Raw genomic sequence first — 22,657 nt, forward strand, 5'->3', positions numbered from 1 at the left:
GCCATTCAGTCCGTTGAACCGGTTATGCCTGTCAATTGATAAGATCATGGCTGATCTGTTACATATCATCCACCCACATGTGAGTGGAGGGGGATGGTGGGAAGAGAGTGCTCGTGCCAGTGAGTGGCAGTGTGGGGAGAGAAAAAGAATGTGTCCATCTGTGGGGTGGGGAGAGTGAAGAGAAAGAGAGGGGTAGGAAATGTGAGTGCCTGTGGGGGCGGGGGAAAGACGGAAGGAAGCGTGCATCTATAGGGGTAGGGAGAGAAGAGGTCGGGGAAAAGAGGCGGAGGGCTGGTGCTGGCTGGGAGGGATCACTTGCTTCCCATGGGTGGTGGGGTAGCATGTGCACTGCAGGTGGGGGGGGGGGGGGGGGGGGGGGGGGGGGGGGGGGGGGGGGGGGAGGGGGGGAAAAGAGAGAGAAATGCATCCGTCTGGGGGGGAAGGGAGCACATCTGCTGGGAGGGGGAGGAATGAGCGGGCACCCATAGGAGTGTGGATGGGGGTAAGCATTCCTGAAGGAGTGGCGGGGTGGGGGTAAGCGCAGCCAATGGGAGTGTGGGGGGGGGGGGGGAGCACCTAGTCAGGAGAGAGGGGGGAAAGCACCCAACGGGAGGGGGCGGGGGGAAGAGAAGCACCCGTTGGGAGAGGGGGGGGGGGGGGGGGAGAAACAGAAACAGTCCATGTCCAATGCAGCAAAACCTGGACAATATCCAGGCTTGCGCTGACAAGTGGCAAATTACATTCATGCCACACACGTGCCAGGCAATGGAGGATCTAACCACTGCCCTTTGACATTCAATGGGATTGCCATGACTGAATCCCCCACAATCAACATCCTGGGGGTTACCATTGACGAGAAACTGAACTGGACTAGCCATATTAATATTGTGGCTACCGGGCAAGTCAAAGGGTCAAAGGCTAGGAATCCTATGGCAACTAACTCATCTCCTGATCCCCATTGCCTGTCCACCATCTACAAGGCACAAGTCAGGAGTTTAATGGAATGCTCTCCACTTGTCTGGATGAGTGCAGCTCCAACAACACTCAAGAAGCTTGACACTATCCAGCATAAAGCAGCCCACTTGATTGCTCCCCTTCCACAAACATTTAAACCCTCCATCATCAACGAACAGTGAGAGCTGCATGTACCATCTACAAAACTACAAGATGCGCTGCAGTTAACTCACTGAGGTTTCTTAGACACCACCTTCCAAACCCACGACTATAACCATCTAGAAGGACAAGAGCAGCAGATACCTGGGAACCACCCTAAATTGGGAATATATCATCGTTCCCTCACTGTTGCTGGGGCAACATCCTGGAACTCCTTCCCTAACAGCACAGTGGGTGTACCTACATCTCAAGGACTGCAGTGGTTCAAGAAGGCAACTCACCACCACGTTTCTGAAGGGAAACACGGGATGTATGCTGGCCCAACCAGCGAAGCCCACATCCCACAAATGAATTTTTAAAAAGATGCATTTGCCCCAATTTTGCCTACTTACCTAACCTGCCATTGTCTTTTTAAAATGTTATGCTCCTATCTACTGTATTTACGTCACCAATCTTTGTCCCATTGGCATTCTTGGATACATCTGTACCAAGTTATCCAAGTCATTAATATCGTGCAAAATTGGGGCTCTGTCACAGATCCTTGTGGGATTCAGTTAGTCCCTTACTTCAAATTCCTGCACATTTCCATTAGCCCTACTGTCTTCCACCACCTAACCAATCTCCTAACTAGGTCAATAATTTTCCTTCCATTCCAAGGGCTACAACTTTATCTTAGTTTCTTTATGTGGAACCTTATCAAATGCTTTCAGGAAACCAATATAAACTACATCCATAAACATTCTTCATCTATTACTTTAGTTACTTGCACAGGATCTTTAATAAGATTGGTTAGACAATTTGCACTTTTCAAATTTGCATTATTTCTCTTGTCAGTTCCAATTTTATTGTCCTTAGTTACAGACCCCAATAACTTACCAGTAGGAGATAGTCTTCTGCAGGCCTATGATCTAGTAGAACAGGTCTGGTACACACAGCATAACCAAAAAGATCCTACACATGCCAAATTCCCTTCTTCCCAACACCGGAAACAGGCAAAAATCTTATTCTCGTAATGCAGAAGCAATTAAAATTTTCTGATCTTTCTCCACCCTACTATGGCAAAGGCAATGCCCAATAGCACTGATAATTTTCAAAAAACTTTTGTTAAAGTCCCACATAAGAGGTTAGTGTGCAAAATTAAAGCACATGGGATTGGGGTAATATATTGGTATGGATTGAGACAGGAAAAAAAGTGTGTGGGAATAAATGGGTTTTTTTCAGAATTGCAGGTGGTGTCCTGCAGGGATCAGTGTTTGGGCCCAAGCTAGTCACAATACATCAATGATTTGGATGATGGAATCAAATGTAATATTGAGCAGCGGACAAATACATGGCAGATGCAGTATAACAGGGATAAGTGTGAAGCTATCCACCTGGCAGGTAAAACAGAATATTATTTCAATGGTAATAGACTGGAAAATGTTGATGCACCAGGGACCTAGGTGCTCTTAGGCAGCATGGTAGCACAGTTGTTAGCACAGTTGCTTCACAGCGCCAGGGTCCCAAGTTCGATTCCCAACTTGGGTCACTGTCTATGCAGGGTCTGCACGTTGTCCCTATCTACGTGGGTTTCCTCCGGGTGCTCCGGTTTCCTCCCACAAGTCCTGAAAGACGTGTTGTTAAGCAATTTGAACATTCTGAATTCTCCCTGTGTACCCGAACAGGCACGGAATGTGGCGATTAAGGGCTTTTCACAGTAACTTAATTGCAGTGTTAATGTAAGCCTACTTGTGACAATAAAGATGATTATTATTGGAGACCAGTCACTGAAAGCAAGCATGTAGGTGCAACAAGCAGTTAGGAAGGCAAATGGTTGGCCTTCATTGCAAGAAGATTTAAGTACAGGAAGCAAGGATGTGCAATTTTGGTCTCCTATCTAAGAAAATAATATATTTGCCATTGAAGGAGTGCAGCGAAGGATCACCAGAATGATACTGGGATGGAAGGATTGTACTATGGAGAGATTGGATCGACTAGGCCTGTATTCACTGGAGTTCAGAAGAATGAGAAGGGATCTCATTGAATCGTGTAAAATTCTAACAGGGCTGGCAAGCAGGGATAATGCTTCCCTGGCTGGCGGGACTAGGACAAGGAGTAGCCACAGTCTGGGGTAGGCCATTTAGGACTGAAATATGGAGGAATTTCTTCACTCAGACGATGGTGAAGTTGTGGAGTCCAAGTCACTGAACATTTTTAAGAAGGAAATAGATAAGATTTCTAGACATTAAAAGCATCAAGGAAGTATGGGGAAAAGAGAGCAGGATATAGAGGATCAGCTATCATAACACCAATGGCAGGGGCAGTACGGTGGCGCAGTGGGTTAGCACTGCGGCCTCATGGCGCTGAGGTCCCAGGTTTGATCCCGGCTCTGGGTGACTGTCCGTGTGGAGTTTGCACATTCTCCCCGTGTTTGCGTGGGTTTTGCCCCCACAACCCAAAAATGTGCAAGCTAGGTGGATTGGCCACTCTAAATTGCCCCTTAATTGGAAAAATGAAAAAAAAAATAACACCAATGGTAGAGTGGGCTCCACTGGCCAAATGGTCTACTCCTGCTCCTATTTTCCATGTTTCTATATCTCAACAGCAGCAAGAGGAGAAAGTTACACTATTATTGCCCTTTTTGGTTACCCAGAACTTCTTCCTTAAATTGTGTAACAAAATACCCCAATATCCAACCTTTCACACCTTTGTTCCATTTTCAAAAATGTTTAATTGAGGGCAGACATTCTAGTTATAATTCCAGCAGGAAGAATTTGGCAGTGGTGGTGTAAATAGAAGCCAACAGTTAAGTGGGTGAATGCATTCCATGGTGTGGCACTTTGCCAGGTTCAATCCCCGCTGGTCCAGCCAAACTCAGCCGTAACGGTGGGGGTCAGGGTGGTATAATTAGTTTTGATCACTTGGTTAGGGAAGGGGTAAAAAGATGCAGACTTCTCACTCCTTGTTATATTCCAGTGACTTCTGCTGGAAACGGCAGGTGAAAAGACAGGATCAAAGCTTGGCTGCTGTGCTACAAAATAATGTGCAGACATTTACTGGCGTAGCTAATTAGACATGCAACTGCAGGTCTTAACTGCCATAAAACTACACCCCTGCACAATTCATTACCTTTGATAAAGGAGGGAAGAAAACATGGCAAAAACATTATCGGCCATCAAATTACAGAAATTATTTGCATGCGGCAGAGGATTACAAAAATGTTTTTACTTTAACATCTGTGACAGTATAAAACTCGTGTGAATACTATTGCCAATGCCAACAGTGAGAAAATAGTTCTGACTGTTTCACTGCCAGAATTCAATGTTTATAAATTAACTACGAGTAGGGTCATTGTGTTTTACTGGAAACTGTCACTGTGTATTAATTCTGAAGATTCTTATAACATACAATCATGCTTCAAGGCAATACAAACCTTTGGCCCCTTGATGTTATGACCAATCTCAAAGTGAAATTAGACAGTTTCTCTCCCCAGTTTCTATTTTTTCCCCCCCCAAGGGGCAATTTAGCATGGTTAATCCACCTAGCCTGCACATAGACATAGACATAGAATTTACAGTGCAGAAGGAGGCCATTCGGCCCATCGAGTCTGCACCAGCTCCTGAAAAGAGCACCCTACCTAAGGCTAACACCTCCACCCTATCCCCATAACCCAGTAACCCCACCCAACACTAAGGGCAATTTTGGACACTAAGGGCAATTTGTCATGGCCAATCCACATAACCTGCACATCTTTGGACTGTGGGAGGAAACCGGAGCACCAGGAAGAAACCCATGCACACAGGGGGAGGATGTACAGACTCCGCACAGACAGTGACCCAAGCCGGAATCGAACCTGGGGCCCTGGAGCTGTGAAGCGATTGTGCTATCCACAATGATACCGTGCTGCCCCATCTTTGTATTGTGAGAGTGAGACCCACACAGACACGGGAGAATTTGCAAACTCCGCAAGGACAGTGACCTAGGACCAGGATCGAACCCGGGTCCTCGGCGTGCTAACGACTGTGCTATCGTGCCGCCCTCTCAAAGAGAAATAACTTTTTAAGCTACACATGACATTTGATACAGTTTACAACATTAGCCACTCAAAAAAAACATAGAAGTTGATTAAAAGCCACACTAACATTTTTCTAGAAATCCTTTAACAAGAGCAATTATTTAACCTGGGTTCTGGATAATTCTAGTTAGATGGCTAGTATGTGGTTCAGAGTAGTGCCAACAGTGTGACTTCCATTCCCAATCTGACTGGGGTAGACTTGGGTTCTGCCTCCTTCCCCTCCCTGTCCCCAAGAGTAGGCAGCAATGTCAAACCACGACTGACATTAGACCAATGGAGGTTGAGGGGTGACCGGACAGGTCTACAAGATTATGAGGGGCATGGATAGAGTGGATGGGCAGGCACTCTTTCCCAGGGTGGAGGTGTCAGTCACCAGGAGGCATAGGTTTAAGGTCCATGGGGCAAAGTTTAGAGGAGATGTGTGAGGCAGGTTTTGTTAGGCAGAAGGTGGTGAATGCCTGGAACTCATTGCCAGGGGAGGTTGTGGAAACAGATACATTAATAGCGTTCAAAAGGCATCTTGACAAATACATGGATAGGATGGGTATAGAGGGATATGGCACAAGGAAGTGCTGAGGGTTTTGGCCAAGGTTGGTATGGCCGATGGGCCTGTTCTTTGTTCTTATTAGCAGACAATGAGTCAAGGACCTGCTTTCAGACAGAGCATGCATGAATTAATGGAATTATTTAATGCTATAAATAAGTCAGTGACCTGCTCACTGGGGTCTGCAAATTTGCTCTATAGTATATCTGACTGTGCAAAAGATTATAGAGGTACATTAGGACATTTTTGCCACCATTCTAACACTTCCCAAATATGAGACTGGCAAAATAATGTTACAATATTTCAATAATAGCTGCCAGTACATTTTATAACTTGCACCATGGAATTTTCTTCATGTGAACAGGGAATTAATTCACATAAACTCTTTTTAAGACTGTATTTCACACACCAAAGTTCCATTACGTGCCCGCTACCATAAAATATTTTTGTCAAAGTATTCTTAGTTCTTTATTGCTGCATGATGTACTTTCTACATTTGAAATAGATGCATCAGCTTCGAATTGTGTGCCATACAAATGTATAACTGTTAGAATCAGTTATTATAGGACAGCATTTTACTGCCTAGAGCAAAATACTTGGACAACTTAAACATTTCCCATCATATAAAGCTCATCTGTGCATTTGTACTCACCAAGTGGCTTCTGGAAAATTCTCTGATGAAAGCTATTTCTGACTAGGTCATGCAGCACATCTACATCAGCATAATCTGCATTGTTAATAATTGACAGGTCATCTTTGAAAACTGTTCTGAGTTTAATATGATCATGTTACACAAAGAATAAACTACATGTGGAGATATTGTTACAGATTTACAGTACACAGAAGTACTCCGAGGTCATAAACTGCGCAATTGAGACACTGTTCAGACAGCAAAACTACAAAATTCCATTAGCCTTATAAAACACCTATTTTCAATTTAAGTAATATGCAAATGTGCATCTTAGGAGATGTTAGATAATTTTCTCTATTTTAAGAGGTATTGATGCATTTAAAGCAAATCAGTTAGAACCTCCATTAAAATGCCAGTAAAAGAAATCTCAAGTGCAATATCACTTACTAATTTCCACATTTCCTAAGAATAGAAATGACTTGTGAAGAGGTATTTTCAGATACATTAACACTACAAGTTAAATGGCTTCACACCAACACTAAACTTTCATAATTTAAACATATTAAAGCCTGAACTGAATATTGAGCAAAATAGAGCAAGTCCTTTGCCCAGAGTTTCATTCTGCCTCAAAGGCTTGTCAGATTAGGACCAGGCTCCAGATTCAGGTTACACTTGCACTATAGCTGCTTTGCAAGTGCAAAATAAAACCATTTCAAAAGAGATTACAATTTCAATATAAAAGCATATCAAAGCAAAACTAAAACATGTACTTTAAAGCCAACAGCAGGCCATCAAATGAAGTGGCTGAAACAATCATTATGACAATCAGCTGTGGGCTGCAATTATGAGCTATTTAGCTGTTGTAATAATATCATGGTTGGTGTTTTATTGTGCAATACTACTATAAAATGGAGCAGCTGAGTGCAAGATCACATGTACTAAAAATATGCTGGTAACTGTAATAACCTGCACAGGACTCATCCAGCTGGGGATGATTGTTCCCCGTGATCAATTGGACTGAGTTAACCCAGCACTAGCATAAGGCCAGTAGCTGTAGAGCCAACTAAAAAGGAATGAGGACACGAAGAAAGGTAACTGGGCCCAGTGCATGTATGATGCTGTTGCTGAAATAAAGGACTTTTAAGAAGCTCGTTGGACTCCCCTGGCTTTTTCACATTGGCGACGAGGCTGAATTTGAGCTGTCAACGTGCTGTCTGTTCGGCTGAGCTACCTCCCCGGAGTTTTTTTTTAAACTAAAAGAGTGGACTATGGTGCAGAGCTTGTTTCTGTGGGGTTTTTTTCCCCGGAGCCTGTAATGTCATGGAAGGCGAGCACTGGGTCGAGTTTTTTGCTGCCGGCTTGTGAAGTGTGTCCGCTGGGACTGACCTGGAGTCTGACGTGTCCGGCAATACCGATGTGGTATCTTCTGAATTACTTATGGTGTGGGTTACGTAGCGTTTCGTCCGTCTGTTTGCTGTTGTTTCCTGATTCTGGCAGAGTGGTCCACCGGGGAGTCCGTTCTCGAGTTGCCACTGCCATTTTGGAACGTCATTCTGGTTGTGAGTACGACATTGTGTTTGGAAGACTGTTCTGCAGCTGTTTGGACTGTGGGATTTGCAACAATGATGTTTTGCCTGTGAGCTGAGTTATTCTACAACTGCAGGTTTTGTGCCTAGAGATTCTGGTGTGGAGTTGACTGGACATTCCATATGCGACTTCTGGTCCTGTGGCAGCTTACACGGAACACTGCTGATTTTTAAAATTTGCACTGAGTTTATTTTCCTGTGTAGAGGTACTGTAAGAATGTCGGGGCGACAGCTCTCCAGGCATTTTAGTAGGTGTTTAGGTAGAATTTAGAGTGCCCGATATTTTTTTTTAAAATTAACGGGCATTTGGGAGTTACGGCGTTGTCCCCTAAGCTATTCCCTCTGTGGCTGGAAGGCATGCCACACTGATTGGGCCTTGGGTTGATGGGTCCAATGCCGTGGTGCGTGCCATCCCCGGGTTCTGCTATTGGCAGCTTCGCCCCCTGTACGACTGGTGAGGGTGTCAGGCCAGACGTAATGCTTGGTGGAGTACGTGCCTACCCGTCCTGCTTCCCTGTTCAGTGGTGCCTTATCCGAACCAATTTTCTTTTTTAGGTTTGTTGTCTGGCTACTGTGGGGTTTGCACCCGTTTGGTCCTCCCCTGTCCACTCCTCCTAAATGACGTTCCTTGCGAGGGGTTTCCAGGGGAGGGGGGGGGTATAATAACCTGCACAGGACTTATCCAGCTGGGGATGATTGTTCCCCATGTTCAATTGATGATAGTTCCCCATGTTCAATTGGATTGAGTTAACCAGCACTAGCATAAAAGGCCGGCAGCTGTAGAGCCAGCTAAAACGGAATGAGGACCCAGTGAAAGGAAACCGAGCCCTGTGCATGTATGATGCTGTTGCTGAAATAAAGGACTTTTAAGACGCTCGTTGGGACTCCCCAGGCTTTATCACAGTAACCCAACTGGAAGGAATCAGGAAAGGGAGAGATTTATCTTATGGGACTAATATCTAGCTCTTCTTATCTCCCCCCAACCCCTCCAGCAATACACCAATCTACTGGCCGCATCCCGTTGGAGACCGGGATGCATCGCAGCCGGTAGATCCCAGGAAAGGCTTGCCCTAGGATTTCCAACAGCCATTACGCCTCTCGTGATCTAACCAGATCACACAAGACGGCACAAGCTGGGTCCCGCCCACAATGGGCAGGATGCAGCCTCGCACGGCCAAATGAGTTTAATAACCCAGTTAGCGGACTTCCGGTTGCGGCTATGCGGAGCTAAGCCGCACGTTCGGCAGCCCCCCGCCAGGAACGGACTTTTGGGCTCTTTTAAGGGCCCCCAGTGGTACTTGCTCGACGGTTCCCGACGTGGGAAGGTGTCTGCAGCGGATCCCCAGTGGTCTATGGTCTGGACCAGGAGTGGGGCCAGCAAAATAGCAGTGGCAGCGCCTAAGAAAAAGCGGGGGAAGAAAATCAAGATGGCGGCCGGCAGAGGCCTCGAGGAATGGAGGCAGTGGGCGCAGGAGCAGCAGGAGACTCTCCAGCGCTGTTTTCGGGAGCTAAAAGTGGAGCTGCTAGACTCGCTGAAGGTGAAGACGGACAAGCTGCTGGCGACGCAGACAGCCCAGGGGGTGGAGATCTGGGAGCTCCGACAACAAGCCTCCGAAAGAGAGGATGAGGCCATGGCCCTCGCAGTAAAGGTGGAGATGCACGAGGCGCTCCATAAGAAGTGGCAGGAGCGGTTCGAGGAGATGGAGAACCGGTCGAGGCGGAAACATTTGCGGATCCTGGGCCTCACGGAGGAGTCAGACCTGGGGGCCTATGTGGTCGTTTTGCTGAACTCGCTGATGGGAGCTGGGTTCTTCCAGGGGCCCCTGGAGCTGGAGGGGGCCCACAGAATACTGGCCAGGAGGCCCAAGCCGAATGAGCCGCCACGGGCGGTACTGGTGCGGTTCCACCGGTTCGTTGACCAAGAGTGCGTGCTTAGGTGTGTCAAGAAGGAGCGGACTAGCAAGTGGGAGAACACGGTAGTGCGGATCTACCAGGACTGGAGTGCGGAGGTGGCTAAGCGGAGGGCCGGGTACAACTGGACGAAGGAGGTGCTCCACAGAAAGAGTGTGAAGTTTGGCATGTTACAGCCGGCGCGTCTGTGGGTCGCACCTGAAGGGGCTTAAGGCGGACGTGGCTATGCTCCAGGAGACGCACCTGAAGGTGGCGGACCAGGTTAGACTGAGGAAGGGCTGGGTAGGCCAAGTGTTTCATTCGGGGCTGGATGCAAAATATCAGGTGGTGGCGATTCTGGTGGGAAAAAGGGTGTCGTTTGGGGCGTCAAAGGTGGTGGCTGACAGCGGAGGGAGGTATGTGATGGTGAGCGGCAAGTTGCAAGGGGTGCGGGTGGTGCTGGTGAATGTCTATGCCCCAAACTGGGACGATGCGGGTTTTATGCGGCGCATGTTGGGCCGCATTCCGGAGATGGGGGGGAAAGAGAGACTTTAATACAGTGCTGGATCCCCCATTGGATCAATCCATGTCCAGGACGGGCAGGAGACCCGCGGCGGCTAAGGTGTTGAGGGGGTTTATGGATTAGAAGGGAGGGGTGGATCCTTGGAGGTTCGCGAGGCCGAGGGCCAGGGAGTATTCATTTTTCTCCCACGTGCATAAAGCCTATTCCCGGATCGATTTTTTTGTTCTGAGCAGGGGGCTGATTTCGAGGGTGGAGGAAGCCGAGTATTCGGCCATAGTCATTTCGGATCATGCCCCGCACTGGGTAGACCTTGAGCTGGGGGAGGAGAGGGACCAGCGCCCGCTCTGGCGCCTGGAGGTGGGGCTGCTGGCGGATGAGAAGGTGGGCGGGCGGGTTCGGGGGTGTATCAAGAGGTACTTAGAGGCCGATGATAATGGGCAAGTCCGGGTGGGGACGGTTTGGGAGGCATTGAAGGCGGTGATTAGAGGAGAGTTGATTTCCATCCGAGCCCATAGGGAGAGGGGAGAGCAAAGAGAGAGGGAGAGGTTGGTGGGGGAGATGGTGATGGTGGACAGGAAATACGCAGAGGCTCCGGAGGAGGGATTGCTGAGGGAGCGGCGTAACTTTCAGGCCAAGTTCGACTTGCTGACCACCAGAAAGGCGGAAGCTCAGTGGAGGAAGGCACAGGGAGCGGTGTACGAATATGGGGAGAAGGTGAGTAGGATGCTGGCGCATCAGCTCCGTAAGCGGGACGCGGCCAGGGAGATTGGTGGAGTGACGGATAGGGGAGGAAATGTGGTGCGAAGGGGGGTGGACATTAATGGGGTCTTCAGGGACTTTTATGGGGAATTGTACCGGTCCGAGCCCCCGGTGGAGGGGGGGGGGGGGGGGTGCTTTTTGCACAGGCTGAGATTTCCGAAGGTAGAGGAGGGGCAGATGGAGGGGCTGGGGGCGCCGATTGAGCTGGTCAAAGGGATAGGCAGCATGCAGTCGGGGAAGGCGCCGGAGCCGGATGGGTTCCCGGTCGAATTTTACAAAATGTACGCAGACCTGCTGGGCCCCCTGTTGGTTAGGACCTTTAACGAGGTAAGGGAGGGGGGGGCTTTGCGCCGACTATGTCACGGGCGTTGATTTCCTTGATCCTTAAACGGGACAAGGACCCCCTGCAGTGTGGATCATATAGGCCGATCTCGTTGTTAAATGATGCCAAGCTGTTGGCGAAGATCTTGGCCACAAGGATAGAGGACTGTGTGCCGGGGTCATTCATGAGGACCAGACGGGGTTTGTGAAGGGAAGGCAGCTGAACACCAATATACGTAGGTTTCTGAATGTTATAATGATGCCGGCGGTAGAAGGGGAGGTGGAGATAGTGGTAGCATTAGACGCGGAGAAGGCCTTTGATAGGGTTGAGTGGGGGTACTTGTGGGAGGTGCTGGAAAGGTTTGGGTTCGGGGAGGGGTTTGTCAGTTGGGTGAGGCTGTTATATGAGGCCTCGATGGCGAGCGTAGCCACGAACAGGAGGAGATCGGAGTACTTTTGGTTGTACCGGGGGACGAGACAGGGGCGTCCCCTGTCCCCCTTGCTCTTTGCATTGGCAATTGAGCCCCTGACCATGGCATTGAGGGAGTCAAGGAATTGGAGGGGTCTGGTGCGGGGTGGGGAGGAGCACCACTATCACTATACGCAGATGACTTGTTGCTATATGTGGCGGACCCAGTGGGGGGAATGCCGGAGGTGATGAAGATTCTTAGGGAATTTGGGGGCTTTTCAGGGTACAAGCTCAACCTGGGTAAGAGTGAGCTGTTCGTCGTGCACCCGGGGGATCAAGAGGAGGGGATTGGTAGGCTCCCACTGAAAAGGGCAGGGAGGAGCTTTAGGTACCTGGGAGTCCAGGTGGCTAGGAGCTGAGGAGCCCTACACAAACTTAACCTCACTAGGCTGGTGGAGCAAATGGAGGAGGAGTTTAAAAGATGGGACATGTTGCCGCTGTCGCTGGCGGGCAGGGTGCAGTCAGTCAAGATGACGGTGCTCCCGAGGTTTTTGTTCCTGTTCCAGTGCCTCCCCATCCTTATCCCGAAGGCCTTTTTTAGGAGGGTGAACAGGAGTATTACAGGATTTGTATGGGCGCATGGGACTCCGAGGGTGAGAAGGGTGTTTTTGGAGCGGGGCAGGGATGGGGGGGGGGGGGGGGGGGGGGGGGGGGGGCTGGCATTGCCCAACCTCTGTGGGTACTATTGGGCTGCCAACGCAGCGATGGTGCGTAAGTGGGTAATGGACGGGGCTGGGGTAGCATGGAAGAGGATGGAGATGGCGTCCTGTGTGGACACGAGCCTGGAGGCTCTGGTAACGGCGCCGTTGCTGCTCCCTCCAAAGAGGTATACCACGAGCCCGGTGGTGGCGGCTACCCTCAAAATCTGGGGGCAATGGAGACGGCATACGGGGGACGTGGGGGGCTCGATGGAGTCTCCGATACGGGGGAACCACCGGTTTGTACCAGGGAGCATCGATGGCGGGTTTCTTGGCTGGCACAGGGTAGGTATTAGGAGGTTGAGGGACCTGTTTGTGGATGGGAGGTTTGCAAGCCTGGGTGAGTTGGAGGGGAAGTTTGGGCTCCCCCCGGGGAACATGTTTAGGTACATGCAGGTTAGGGCGTTTGCCAGGCGGCAGGTGGAGGTGTTCCCTCTGCTGCCCCCACGTGGGGTACGGTACAGGGTGCTCTCGGGGGTGTGGGTTGGAGGAGGGAGGATTTCGGACATATACCGGGTAATGCAGGAGGTAGACGAGGCCTTGGTGGAGGAACTGAAGGGTAAATGGGAATAGGAGCTGGGTGAGGAGATTGAGGAGGGGATGTGGGTGGATGCCCTGGAGAGAGTGAATTCCTCCTCTTCCTGTGCGAGGCTTAGCCTCATACAGTTCAAGGTGTTGCATAGGGCCCACATGACTGGGAGGAGGATGAGTAGGTTTTTCGGGGGCGAGGACAGGTGTGCTAGGTGCTCGGGGAGCCCAGCGAACCACGCCCATATGTTTTGGGCGTGCCCAGCGTTGGGGGAGTTTTGGAACGGGGTAGCAAGGATGGTGTCGAGGGTGGTGGGATCCAGGGTCAAGCCAGGCTGGGGACTCGCAATTTTTGGGGTTGCAGTGGAGCCGGGAGTGCAGGAGGCGAAAGAGGCCGGTGTTCTGGCCTTTGCGTCCCTAGTAGCCCGGCGGAGGATCTTGCTCCAATGGAAGGATGCGAGGCCCCCAAGCGTGGAGGCCTGGATCAATGATATGGTGGGGTTCATTAAATTGGAGGTGGTGAAATTTGCCCTGAGGTGATCAGTACAAGGGTTCTTTAGGCGGTGGCAGCCTTTCCTGGACTTCCTAGCGGAACGGTAGGGAAATAGGCCGGCAGCAGCAGCAACCCCGGGGGGGGGGGGGGGGGTTTTGGATCGGTGGGAGGGAGAACTGTGTACATGGGTTTGTGGGATGTGGCGGGGTCATCTCTTTCCCTTTTGTTGTTTGGGTGTTCTTTTGTTTTTTTCTTTTGTTTGTAGTTGCTTTTGAAGTTGGGTGGGTATTGTTCTTGGGGTGTTACCGCGGTTGTTTTGTTAATAGAGTTGAGATGTTTATATTTTGTAAAAATGTCAATAAAAATTATTTTTTTTTTAAATAAAAAAAATTTGCATAAATGAGAAGTCATCTTCTGTACGTAACTCACAAAAAATGGTTACAGAACATAGAACACACAGTGCAGAAAGAGGCCATTCGGCCCATCGAGGCTGCACCGACCCACTTAAGCCCTCACTTCAACCCTATCCTGGTAAACCAATAACCCCTCCTAATTTTTTTGGTCACTAAGGGCAGTTTATCATGTCCAATCCACCTAAAAGCACGTCTTTGGACTGTGGGAGGAAACTGGACATCCGGAGGAAACCCACGCAGACACGGGGAGAACGTGCAGACTCCGCAGATAGTGACCCAGCGGGGAATCGAATCTGGGACCTGGCGCTGTGAAGCCACAGTGCTATCCACTTGTGCTACCGTGCTGCCCTAATTATGGAGTTATGGTGTGTTATTCCAAAAAGTATCCCCTAACTTAAATATACAGGTTCCATGATGTCAGAATTACTTCTACAAGGCGCTCTGTAGAATAAGCATTACTGTCCCTAATATACTGTGCGTGAGGTGTATATGTCTTTTCTCCTTCTCCCGCTCTTCTTATTTTATCAATTTTCTCTTCACCCTTTTACTCTGTTTTTATGTTGAAACATGGTTAGACGATTCAACAGTTTTTAGAAGGAGACATGATGGTGCTGTACCAACTGTATGTGTTTTGCTTGGTTATAAAGGGAAATAACTCATAGAAATATGTACCAAAGAAAGCATCACATTTTCCTGCTTCTAGAATCGATGAAATTATAGAACATAGAAAAATACAGCACAGAACAGGCCCTTCGACCCACAATGTTGTGCCGAACTTTTGTCCTAGATTAAGAACAAATTAATCTCCACCCCATCACTCTACCGCAATCCATGTACCTATCCAATAGCCGCTTTAAGGTCCCTAATGTTTCCGATTCAACTACTTCCACAGGGAGTGCATTCCATGCCCCCACTACTCTCTGGGTAAAGAACCTACCTCTGACATCCCTCCTATGGGCGCAATTCTCCGCACTCACGACGGTGCGGAGAATAGCGGGGGTCGTAAATTTTTACGGCCACGCTAGTCCGACGCCCTCCCGCTATTCTCTCCCCCCCCCCCCCCCCCCCCCCCCCCCCCCCCCGCCCAACTCCCGACACGAATCGTTGCCGCCGTTTTTTTACGGCCAGCAGCAATTCTCAGCTGGCCGATGGGCCGAATTCCAAGCCCTTTACGGCCGTTTTTACGAACGGCAAACACACCTGGTCTGGCCATTCGTAAAAACGGCCGTAAAGTCCCGATCTTGGCAACCATGGCACCGATTGGCACGGCAGTACCACGGCCGTGCCAAGGGTGCCATGGGCCTGCGATCGGTGGGCACCGATCGCGGGCAGCGGGTCCGATTCCTGCGAACTCTTTGTCCTTCCGCCGCCCCGCTGTATCACTTCGCGGGGCGGCTGAGGGGCATACCGGCCCGCGCATGCGCAGGTTTCGCGCAAATGCGCGATGACATCATCCGCGCATGCGCGGGTTGGAGTCTTCCAATCCGCGCATGCGCGGCTGACGTCATGTGACGCGTCAGCCGGCGCAAACTCTGGCAAGCGGGCTTAACGAAATTCGTTAAGCCCGCGATGCCGGAGTTCACGGCCGCGGCATACTAGCCCCGCCCAGTTTTGACGCCAGCCTTACGACTTCTCCCTGTCTGGGAGAATCGCGCCCTAGATCTTCCACCATTCATCTTAAATTTATGTCACCTTGTAAAGGTTTGTTCCACCTAGGGAAAAAGTCTCCGACTGTCTACTCTATCTATTCCCCTGATCATCTTATAAACCTCTATCAAGTCGCCCCTCATCCTTCTCCGTTCTAATGAGAAAAGGCCAAGCACCCTCAACCTTTCCTCTTAAGACCTACTCTCCATTCCAGGCAACATCCTGGTAAATCTCCTTTGCACCTTTTCCAAAGCTTCCACATCCTTCCTAAAATGAGGCGACCAGAACTGCACACAGTACTCCTAATGTGGCCTTACCAAGGTTTTGTACAGCTGCATCATCACCTCACGGCTCTTAAATTCAATCCCTCTGCTAATGGACGCTCGCACACCATAGGCCTTCTTCACAGCTCTATCCACTTGAGTGGCAACTTTCAAAGAGCAATGAACATAGACCCCAAGATCTCTCTGCTCCTCCACATTGCCAAGAACCCTACCGTTAACCCTGTACTCCACATTCATATTTGTCCTTCCAAAATGGACAACCTCACACTTTTCAGGGTTAAACTCCATCTGCCACTTCTCAGCCCAGCTCTGCATCCAATCTATGTCTCTTTGCAGCCAATAAAAGCCCTCCTCATTATCCACAACTCCACCAATAGAACATAGAACATTACAGCGCAGTACAGGCCCTTCGGCCCACGATGTTGCACCCTCCTGTGAAACCCTTCTAAAGTTCCTCTACACTATAGAACATTCACCAATCGTCTGCAAATTTACTGACCCACCCTTCAACTCCCTCATCCAAGTCATTAATGAAAATCACAAACAGCAGAGGTCCCAGAACTGATCCCTGCGGTACACCACTGGTAACTGGACTCCAGGCTGAATATTTGCCATCCACCACCACTCTCTGACTTCTGTCAGTTAGCCAGTTCGTTATCCAACTGGCCAAATTTCCCACTATCCCATGCCTGCTTACTTTCTGCATAAGCCTACCATGGGGAACTTTATCAAATGCTTTACTAAAATCCATAGACACCACATCCACTGCTTTACCTTCATCCACGTGCTTGGTCACCTCCTCAAAGAATTCAATAAGACTTGTGAGGCAAGACCTACCCCTCACAAATCCGTGCTGACAATCCCTAATCAAGCAGTGTCTTTCCAGATGCTCAGAAATCCTATCCCTCAGTACGCTTTCCATTACTTTGCCGACCACCGAAGTAAGACTAACTGGCCTGTAATTCCCAGGGTTATCCTTATTCCCTTTTTTAAAACAGGGGCACGACATTCGCCACGGTCCAATCCCCTGGTACCACTCCTGTTGACAGTGAGGGCGAAAAGATCATTGCCAACAGCTCTGCAATTTCATCTCTTGCTTCCCATAGAATCCTTGAATATATCCCGTCAGGCCCGGGGGACTTGTCTATCCTCAAGTGTTTCAAAATGCCCAACACATGTTCTTTCCTAACAAGTATCTCCTCGATCTTACCAGTCTGTTTCACACTGTCCTCTCCAACAATATGGCCCCTCTCATTAGTAAATACTGAAGAAAAATACTCGTTCAAGACCTCTCCTATCTCTTCAGACTCAATACACAATCTCCCGCTACTGTCCTCGATCGGAACTACCCTCGCTCTAGTCATTCTCATATTTCTCACATATGTGTAAAAGGCCTTGGTGTTTTCCTTGATCCTACCCGCCAAAGATTTTTCATGCCCTCTCTTAGCTCTCCTAATCCCTTTCTTCAGTTACCTCTTGGCTATCTTGTATCCCTCCAGCGCCCTGTCTGAACCTTGTTTCCTCAGCCTTACACAAGTCTCCTTCTTCCTCTTGACAAGACATTCAACCTCTCTTGGCTGTTTAGCACAGGGCCAAATTGCTGGCTTTGAAAGCAGAACAAGGCAGGCCAGCAGTACGGTTCAATTCCCGTAACAGCCTCCTCGAACAGGCGCCGGAATGTGGCGACTAGGGGCTTTTCACAGTAACTTCATTTGAAGCCTACTTGTGACAATAAGCGATTTTTCTTTTTCATTTTCATTGTCAACCATAGTTCCCTCACTCGACCATCTCTTCCCCGCCTGACAGGGGCATACATATCAAGGACACATAGTATCTGTTCCTTGAACAAGTTCCACATTTCAATTGTGTCCTTCCCTGACAGCCTATGTTCCCAACTTATGCACTTCAGTTCTTCTCTGACAGCATCGTATTTACCCTTCCCCCAATTGTAACCTTGCCCTGTTGCACGCACCTATCCCTCTCCATTACTAATGTGAAAGTCACAGAATTGTGGGTCACTATCTCCAAAATGCTCCCCCACTAACAAATCTATCACTTGCCCTGGTTCATTACCAAGTACCAAATCCAATATGGCCTCCCCTCTGGTTGGACAATCTACATACTGTGTTAGAAAAGCTTCCAGGACACACTGCACAAACACCAGCCCATCCAAACTATTTGATCTAAAGAGTTTCTACTCAATGTTTGGGAAGTTGAAGTCACCCATGACTACTACCCTGTCACTTCTGCACCTTTCCAAAATTTGTTTCCCAATCTGTTCCTCCACATCTCTGCTGCTACTGGGGGGCCTATAGAAAACTCCCAACAAGGTGACTGCTCCTTTCCTATTTCTGACATTATGGAAAATAATAACCGATGTATACCACTATCAACGGTATTTACTGTTGAGAAAGGCATGGATGTTAAGGAACTTGAGGAAATAAATAGTGATGTCTTGAGGAGTGTACATATTACATAGAAATACCATGGGCAGCACAGTTACTTCACAGCTCCAGGGTCCCAGGTTCGATTCCCGGCTTGGGTGACTGTGCGGAGTCTGCACATTCTCCCTGTGTCTGCATGGGTGTCCTCCGGGTGCTCCGGTTTCCTCCCACAGTCCAAAGATGTACAGGTTAGGTGGATTGGCTATTGTAAATTGCCCGTAGTGTCCAAAAAAGGTTAGGGATAGGGTGAAGGTATGAGCTTAAATAGGGTGCTCTTACTAAATTCTATGATAGGAGGTGCTGGAAGCCTTAAAGAGCACCAAGGTAGATAAATCACCAGGACCTGATTAAATGTATCCCAGGAATTTGTGGGAAGCTAGGGAGAAAATTGCGGGTCCCCGAGCAGAGACATTTGAATCGTCGACAGCCACAGGTGAGGTGCCTGAAAATTGGAGGTTATCAAATGTTGTGCCTTTATTTAAGAAGGGCTGCAGGGAAAAGCCTGAGACATACAGACCAGTGAGCCTAACGTCGGTATGGGTAAGTTGTTGGAAAGTATTCTGAGAAACAGGATATACAGGAATTTAGAGAGACAAGGACTGATTAGGGACACTCAGCATGGCTTTGTGAGTGAAAATCATCTCACAAATTTGATTGAGTTTTTGAAGGGGTAACCAAGAAGGTAGATGAGGGCAGTGCAGTCGACATTGTCTACATGGACTTTAGCAAGGCCTTTGACAAAGTACTGCATGGTAGATTGTTGCATAATAATAATCTCTATTGTCACAAGTAGGCTTATATTGCAATGAAGTTACTGTGAAAAGCCCCTAGTTGCCACATTCTGGCGCCTGTTCGGGTACACAGAGGGAGAATTCAGAATGTCCAAATTACCTAACAGCACGTCTTTCAGGTTAAATCTCACAGGCTCCAGGGTGAGGTAGTCAATTGGATACTTTTTGATTTGACCACAGAAGACAAAGGGTAGTTGTCGAGTGTTGTTTTTCAAACTGGAGGCCTGTGACCAGGGTGTGCCTCACGGATCTGTGCTGGGTCCACTGTAATTTTTTGTTTATATTAATCATTTGGATGAGAATTTAGGAGGCATAGTTAGTAAGTTTGCAGATGACACCACGATTGGTGGCATAGTGGACAGTGAAGGTTATCTAGGATTGCAATGGGATCTTGATCAATTGGGCCAGTGGGCTGATGAATGGCAAATGGAATTTAATTTAGATAAATGTGAGGTGATGCACTTTGGTAGATCGAATCAGGGCAGGACCTACTCAGTTAATGGCAGGGAGTTGGGGAGAGTTAGAGAACAAAGCGATCTAGGAGTGCAGGCTCATAGCTCCTTGAAAGTAGAGTCACAGGTGGACAGGGTGGTGAGGAAGGTATTCAGCATGCTTGGTTTTGTTGGTCAGACATTAAATACAGGAGTTGGGACGTCTTGTTGAAGTTATACAAGACATTAGTAAGGCTCCACTTGAAATACTGCGTACAGTTCTGGTCACCCTATTAATGGAAGGATATTGTTAAACTAGAAAAAGAGTGCAAAAAAGATTTACTGGGATGCTACCAGGACATGATGGTTTGAGTTATAAGGAGAGACTGGTACTTCTTTCCCCGGAGCATAGGAGGCTTAGGGTGATTTTACAGCGATCTATAAAGTAATGAGGGGCATAGATAAGATAGTCAACATATTTTCCCAACGGTAGGGGAGTCTAAAACCAGAGGGCATAGGTTTACGGTAAGAGGGGAGAGACACAAAAGGGACCAGAGGGGCAATTTTTTCACACAGAGGGTAGGGAGTGTCTGGAACGAGCTGCGAGAGGTAGTACAGGCGGGTACAATTTTGTCTTTTATAAAGCATTTAGACAGTTATATAGAAAAGCTGGATACAGAGGGATATGGGCCAAATGCAGACAATTGGGACTAGCTTAGTGGTAAAAACTGGGCGGCATTGACAAGTTGATCCGAAGGGCCAGTTTTCATGCTGTAAATCTCTATGACCATCTCTGCAACTACCTCTTTACGAATCCAAAAAAGTAGGTCATCAAGTCCTAATGTTGTTTTAGCTTATGCTCCCTTAAGTTGCTCCAATACTTTTTCTCTGCTGATATGAATTACCTTAGGCTTCTCATTCTATTAGCTCCATTAGTTACCCTCTATTTCTGGCATGTAATTTATGTCTGACTCGTTGCATCTTCTACTGCAAAGGCAGACAAAAACTATTTACTCAACGTCTCTGCCATTTCTTCATTCGCCATGATAACATCTCTTGTGTCTGCGTTCAAGAGACCAATATTTACTTCAGCTACTTTCCTTTTTATATATGGCACTTATAAACCGCTTTACAATCTGATATTATACTTCAAGTCAGAACCCGATTTTACATCCCAGGCCAGTTTGCTCTCAAATTAGATTTTTTCTCCCCCATTTATCAACTTTTTGGTTACCCTTTGCTGGTTTCTAAAGCCCCCCACCTCCCAAACCTCAGGTTTGCAGCTATTCTTCACAAGATTATAAAAATCTTCTTGCATGTAATACTATTCTTTTACTTCCCATTAAACCACGGAAGGATCTTTGTTACTGACATTGTTTCACAAAAAATGTTTCATTAAAAAAAACATTTTAATTAATTTCTCTAAATGTCCTCGTTGGTTCTACAATGTAATGTTCTAGGAGGTTGCCAGGAAAGCATTTTATAAACTCATCTTCAAACTCAAACTTGAAATGGATGTCAAAAGCCTTTCTACTCTGACCACCATTCGCAAAGCCATCTCATGCTGTCTGGCCAACTAACATCCGGCAGGCAGATTCACTGACACCTGTCTCTGGAGGCAGACCTTAAGGTGGCAGCCATGTTGGCACCCAATGCGGAAGTAAGTGCTGAAAGCATGTTCATAGAGCCAACAGCATCCATGCAAAGATTCAAAACGAGATCTCAATAATCCTGTGGCTAGTGAAGATCCTGTTAGCCAGCAGAAATCCTCCCTCACTACAACCAGCAGGCACCCTTCCCCTCCCAACATCCTGCAGCCAGCCTCCACCCCCAACATCATCCTGCAGCCAGTAGTCATCCTTCCCCCCATTACATCCTGCAGCCAGTAGCTACCCCCCGACATCCTGCAGCCAGCAGACACCTTCCCCGATATCCTGCAACAAGCAAATACCCTCCCCCATGACAATTTTCAACCAGCAAATACCCTCCAACCATTACAACCTGCAGCCAGCATACACCCTACCCTGCACCCCGCCAATGACAGCCTTCATCCAGCAAACACCACACCCCATTACATTACAGTGGCAATGTGCAGTGGCTGCTCCTTGGAAAGGAATGGCTGCAGCTCTGTGCAGGTGAGCCTGGTGCTGCTTGCTGACCCTTGCAAGGTCACTTCAGTGGTCCAATGCGACATGCTTGACATTGGACACAGACTCTGGTGCGTCCTCCAATGTACATGCATTGAGCTGCAGCTGAATATAGGGTTATCTCTCAGGTTGACCATAGGTATAGTGAACTGCTTTCTACAGGTTTACAAGGTACGCTCATCCACCTTAAGACCCTTGCATTACATTATCCCCCAACATTCAGCAACACAGATACTTTCAGATTCAGACTCACTCCCTAAATACCACAAGTGCCTGACCAGCTGTTAGAGGTTATTACAGCTGGGTGGGAAGCCAGCCCATGCTGAATCCCAGGCTGATGTCTTTGGAGTCATCCCCGAGGTGGCAGATGCTAGAAGTCTAGTTTGAGATGCGTGAAGATCTGGCGGAGATCCCAGAGAGTATTCAAGCCCTGGCTCAGAGAAGTCCATCCAGGCCACGAGTGCCATAAACTCCCTCTCATCTGCTGGAATGGTCTCCACCAAGGAGAGTCTTGGACAGTCAGATCCACCAGATCAGTCAGTGGCTGCCAGAGCTGCACACAGACTTGCATGCCAACACCTTTCCCCTGAGCTGAAGGGAGCAGCAGCAAAGCAAGATGGGGAATGAGATGCCTCAAGGTTTCACCAGGTCCATAGAATCCGTACAGTGCAGGAGGCCGATCGGCTAATCAAGTCTGCAAAGGCCATCTGAAAGAGCACACATCCTAGGTCCACTTCCTCACCCTATCCCTGAAACCCCACCTAACCTACACACTTTTGGACACAATGCATTTAACCTGCACATCTTTTGCAGTGGAAGCACATGGAGGAAACTCATGTAGACGCGGGGAGAATGTGCAAACTCCACGCCATCCAAGGCCGTAATTGAACC

At 48.4% G+C, this 22,657-nt stretch overlaps 1 protein-coding gene across 6 annotated transcripts in view; it reads right to left on the reverse strand.

The window, feature by feature from the left end:
* Nucleotides 1-22,657, reverse strand: part of rhobtb1 (Rho related BTB domain containing 1) — a 168,663-nt gene that overhangs the window by 97,384 nt on the left and 48,622 nt on the right. Inside the window, exon 2 of one of the 6 annotated variants that reach the window (XM_038773642.1) lies at nt 6,364-6,438. The exons of the other annotated variants lie outside the window; for them this stretch is intronic. The gene's annotated coding sequence lies outside the window, so the exon portion shown is untranslated. The remainder of the gene's footprint in view (nt 1-6,363; nt 6,439-22,657) is intronic. 6 annotated transcript variants of the gene reach the window in all.

The sequence above is a fragment of the Scyliorhinus canicula genome, chromosome 16 (assembly GCF_902713615.1).
Source record: "Scyliorhinus canicula chromosome 16, sScyCan1.1, whole genome shotgun sequence".
Classification (NCBI taxonomy): domain Eukaryota; kingdom Metazoa; phylum Chordata; class Chondrichthyes; order Carcharhiniformes; family Scyliorhinidae; genus Scyliorhinus; species Scyliorhinus canicula.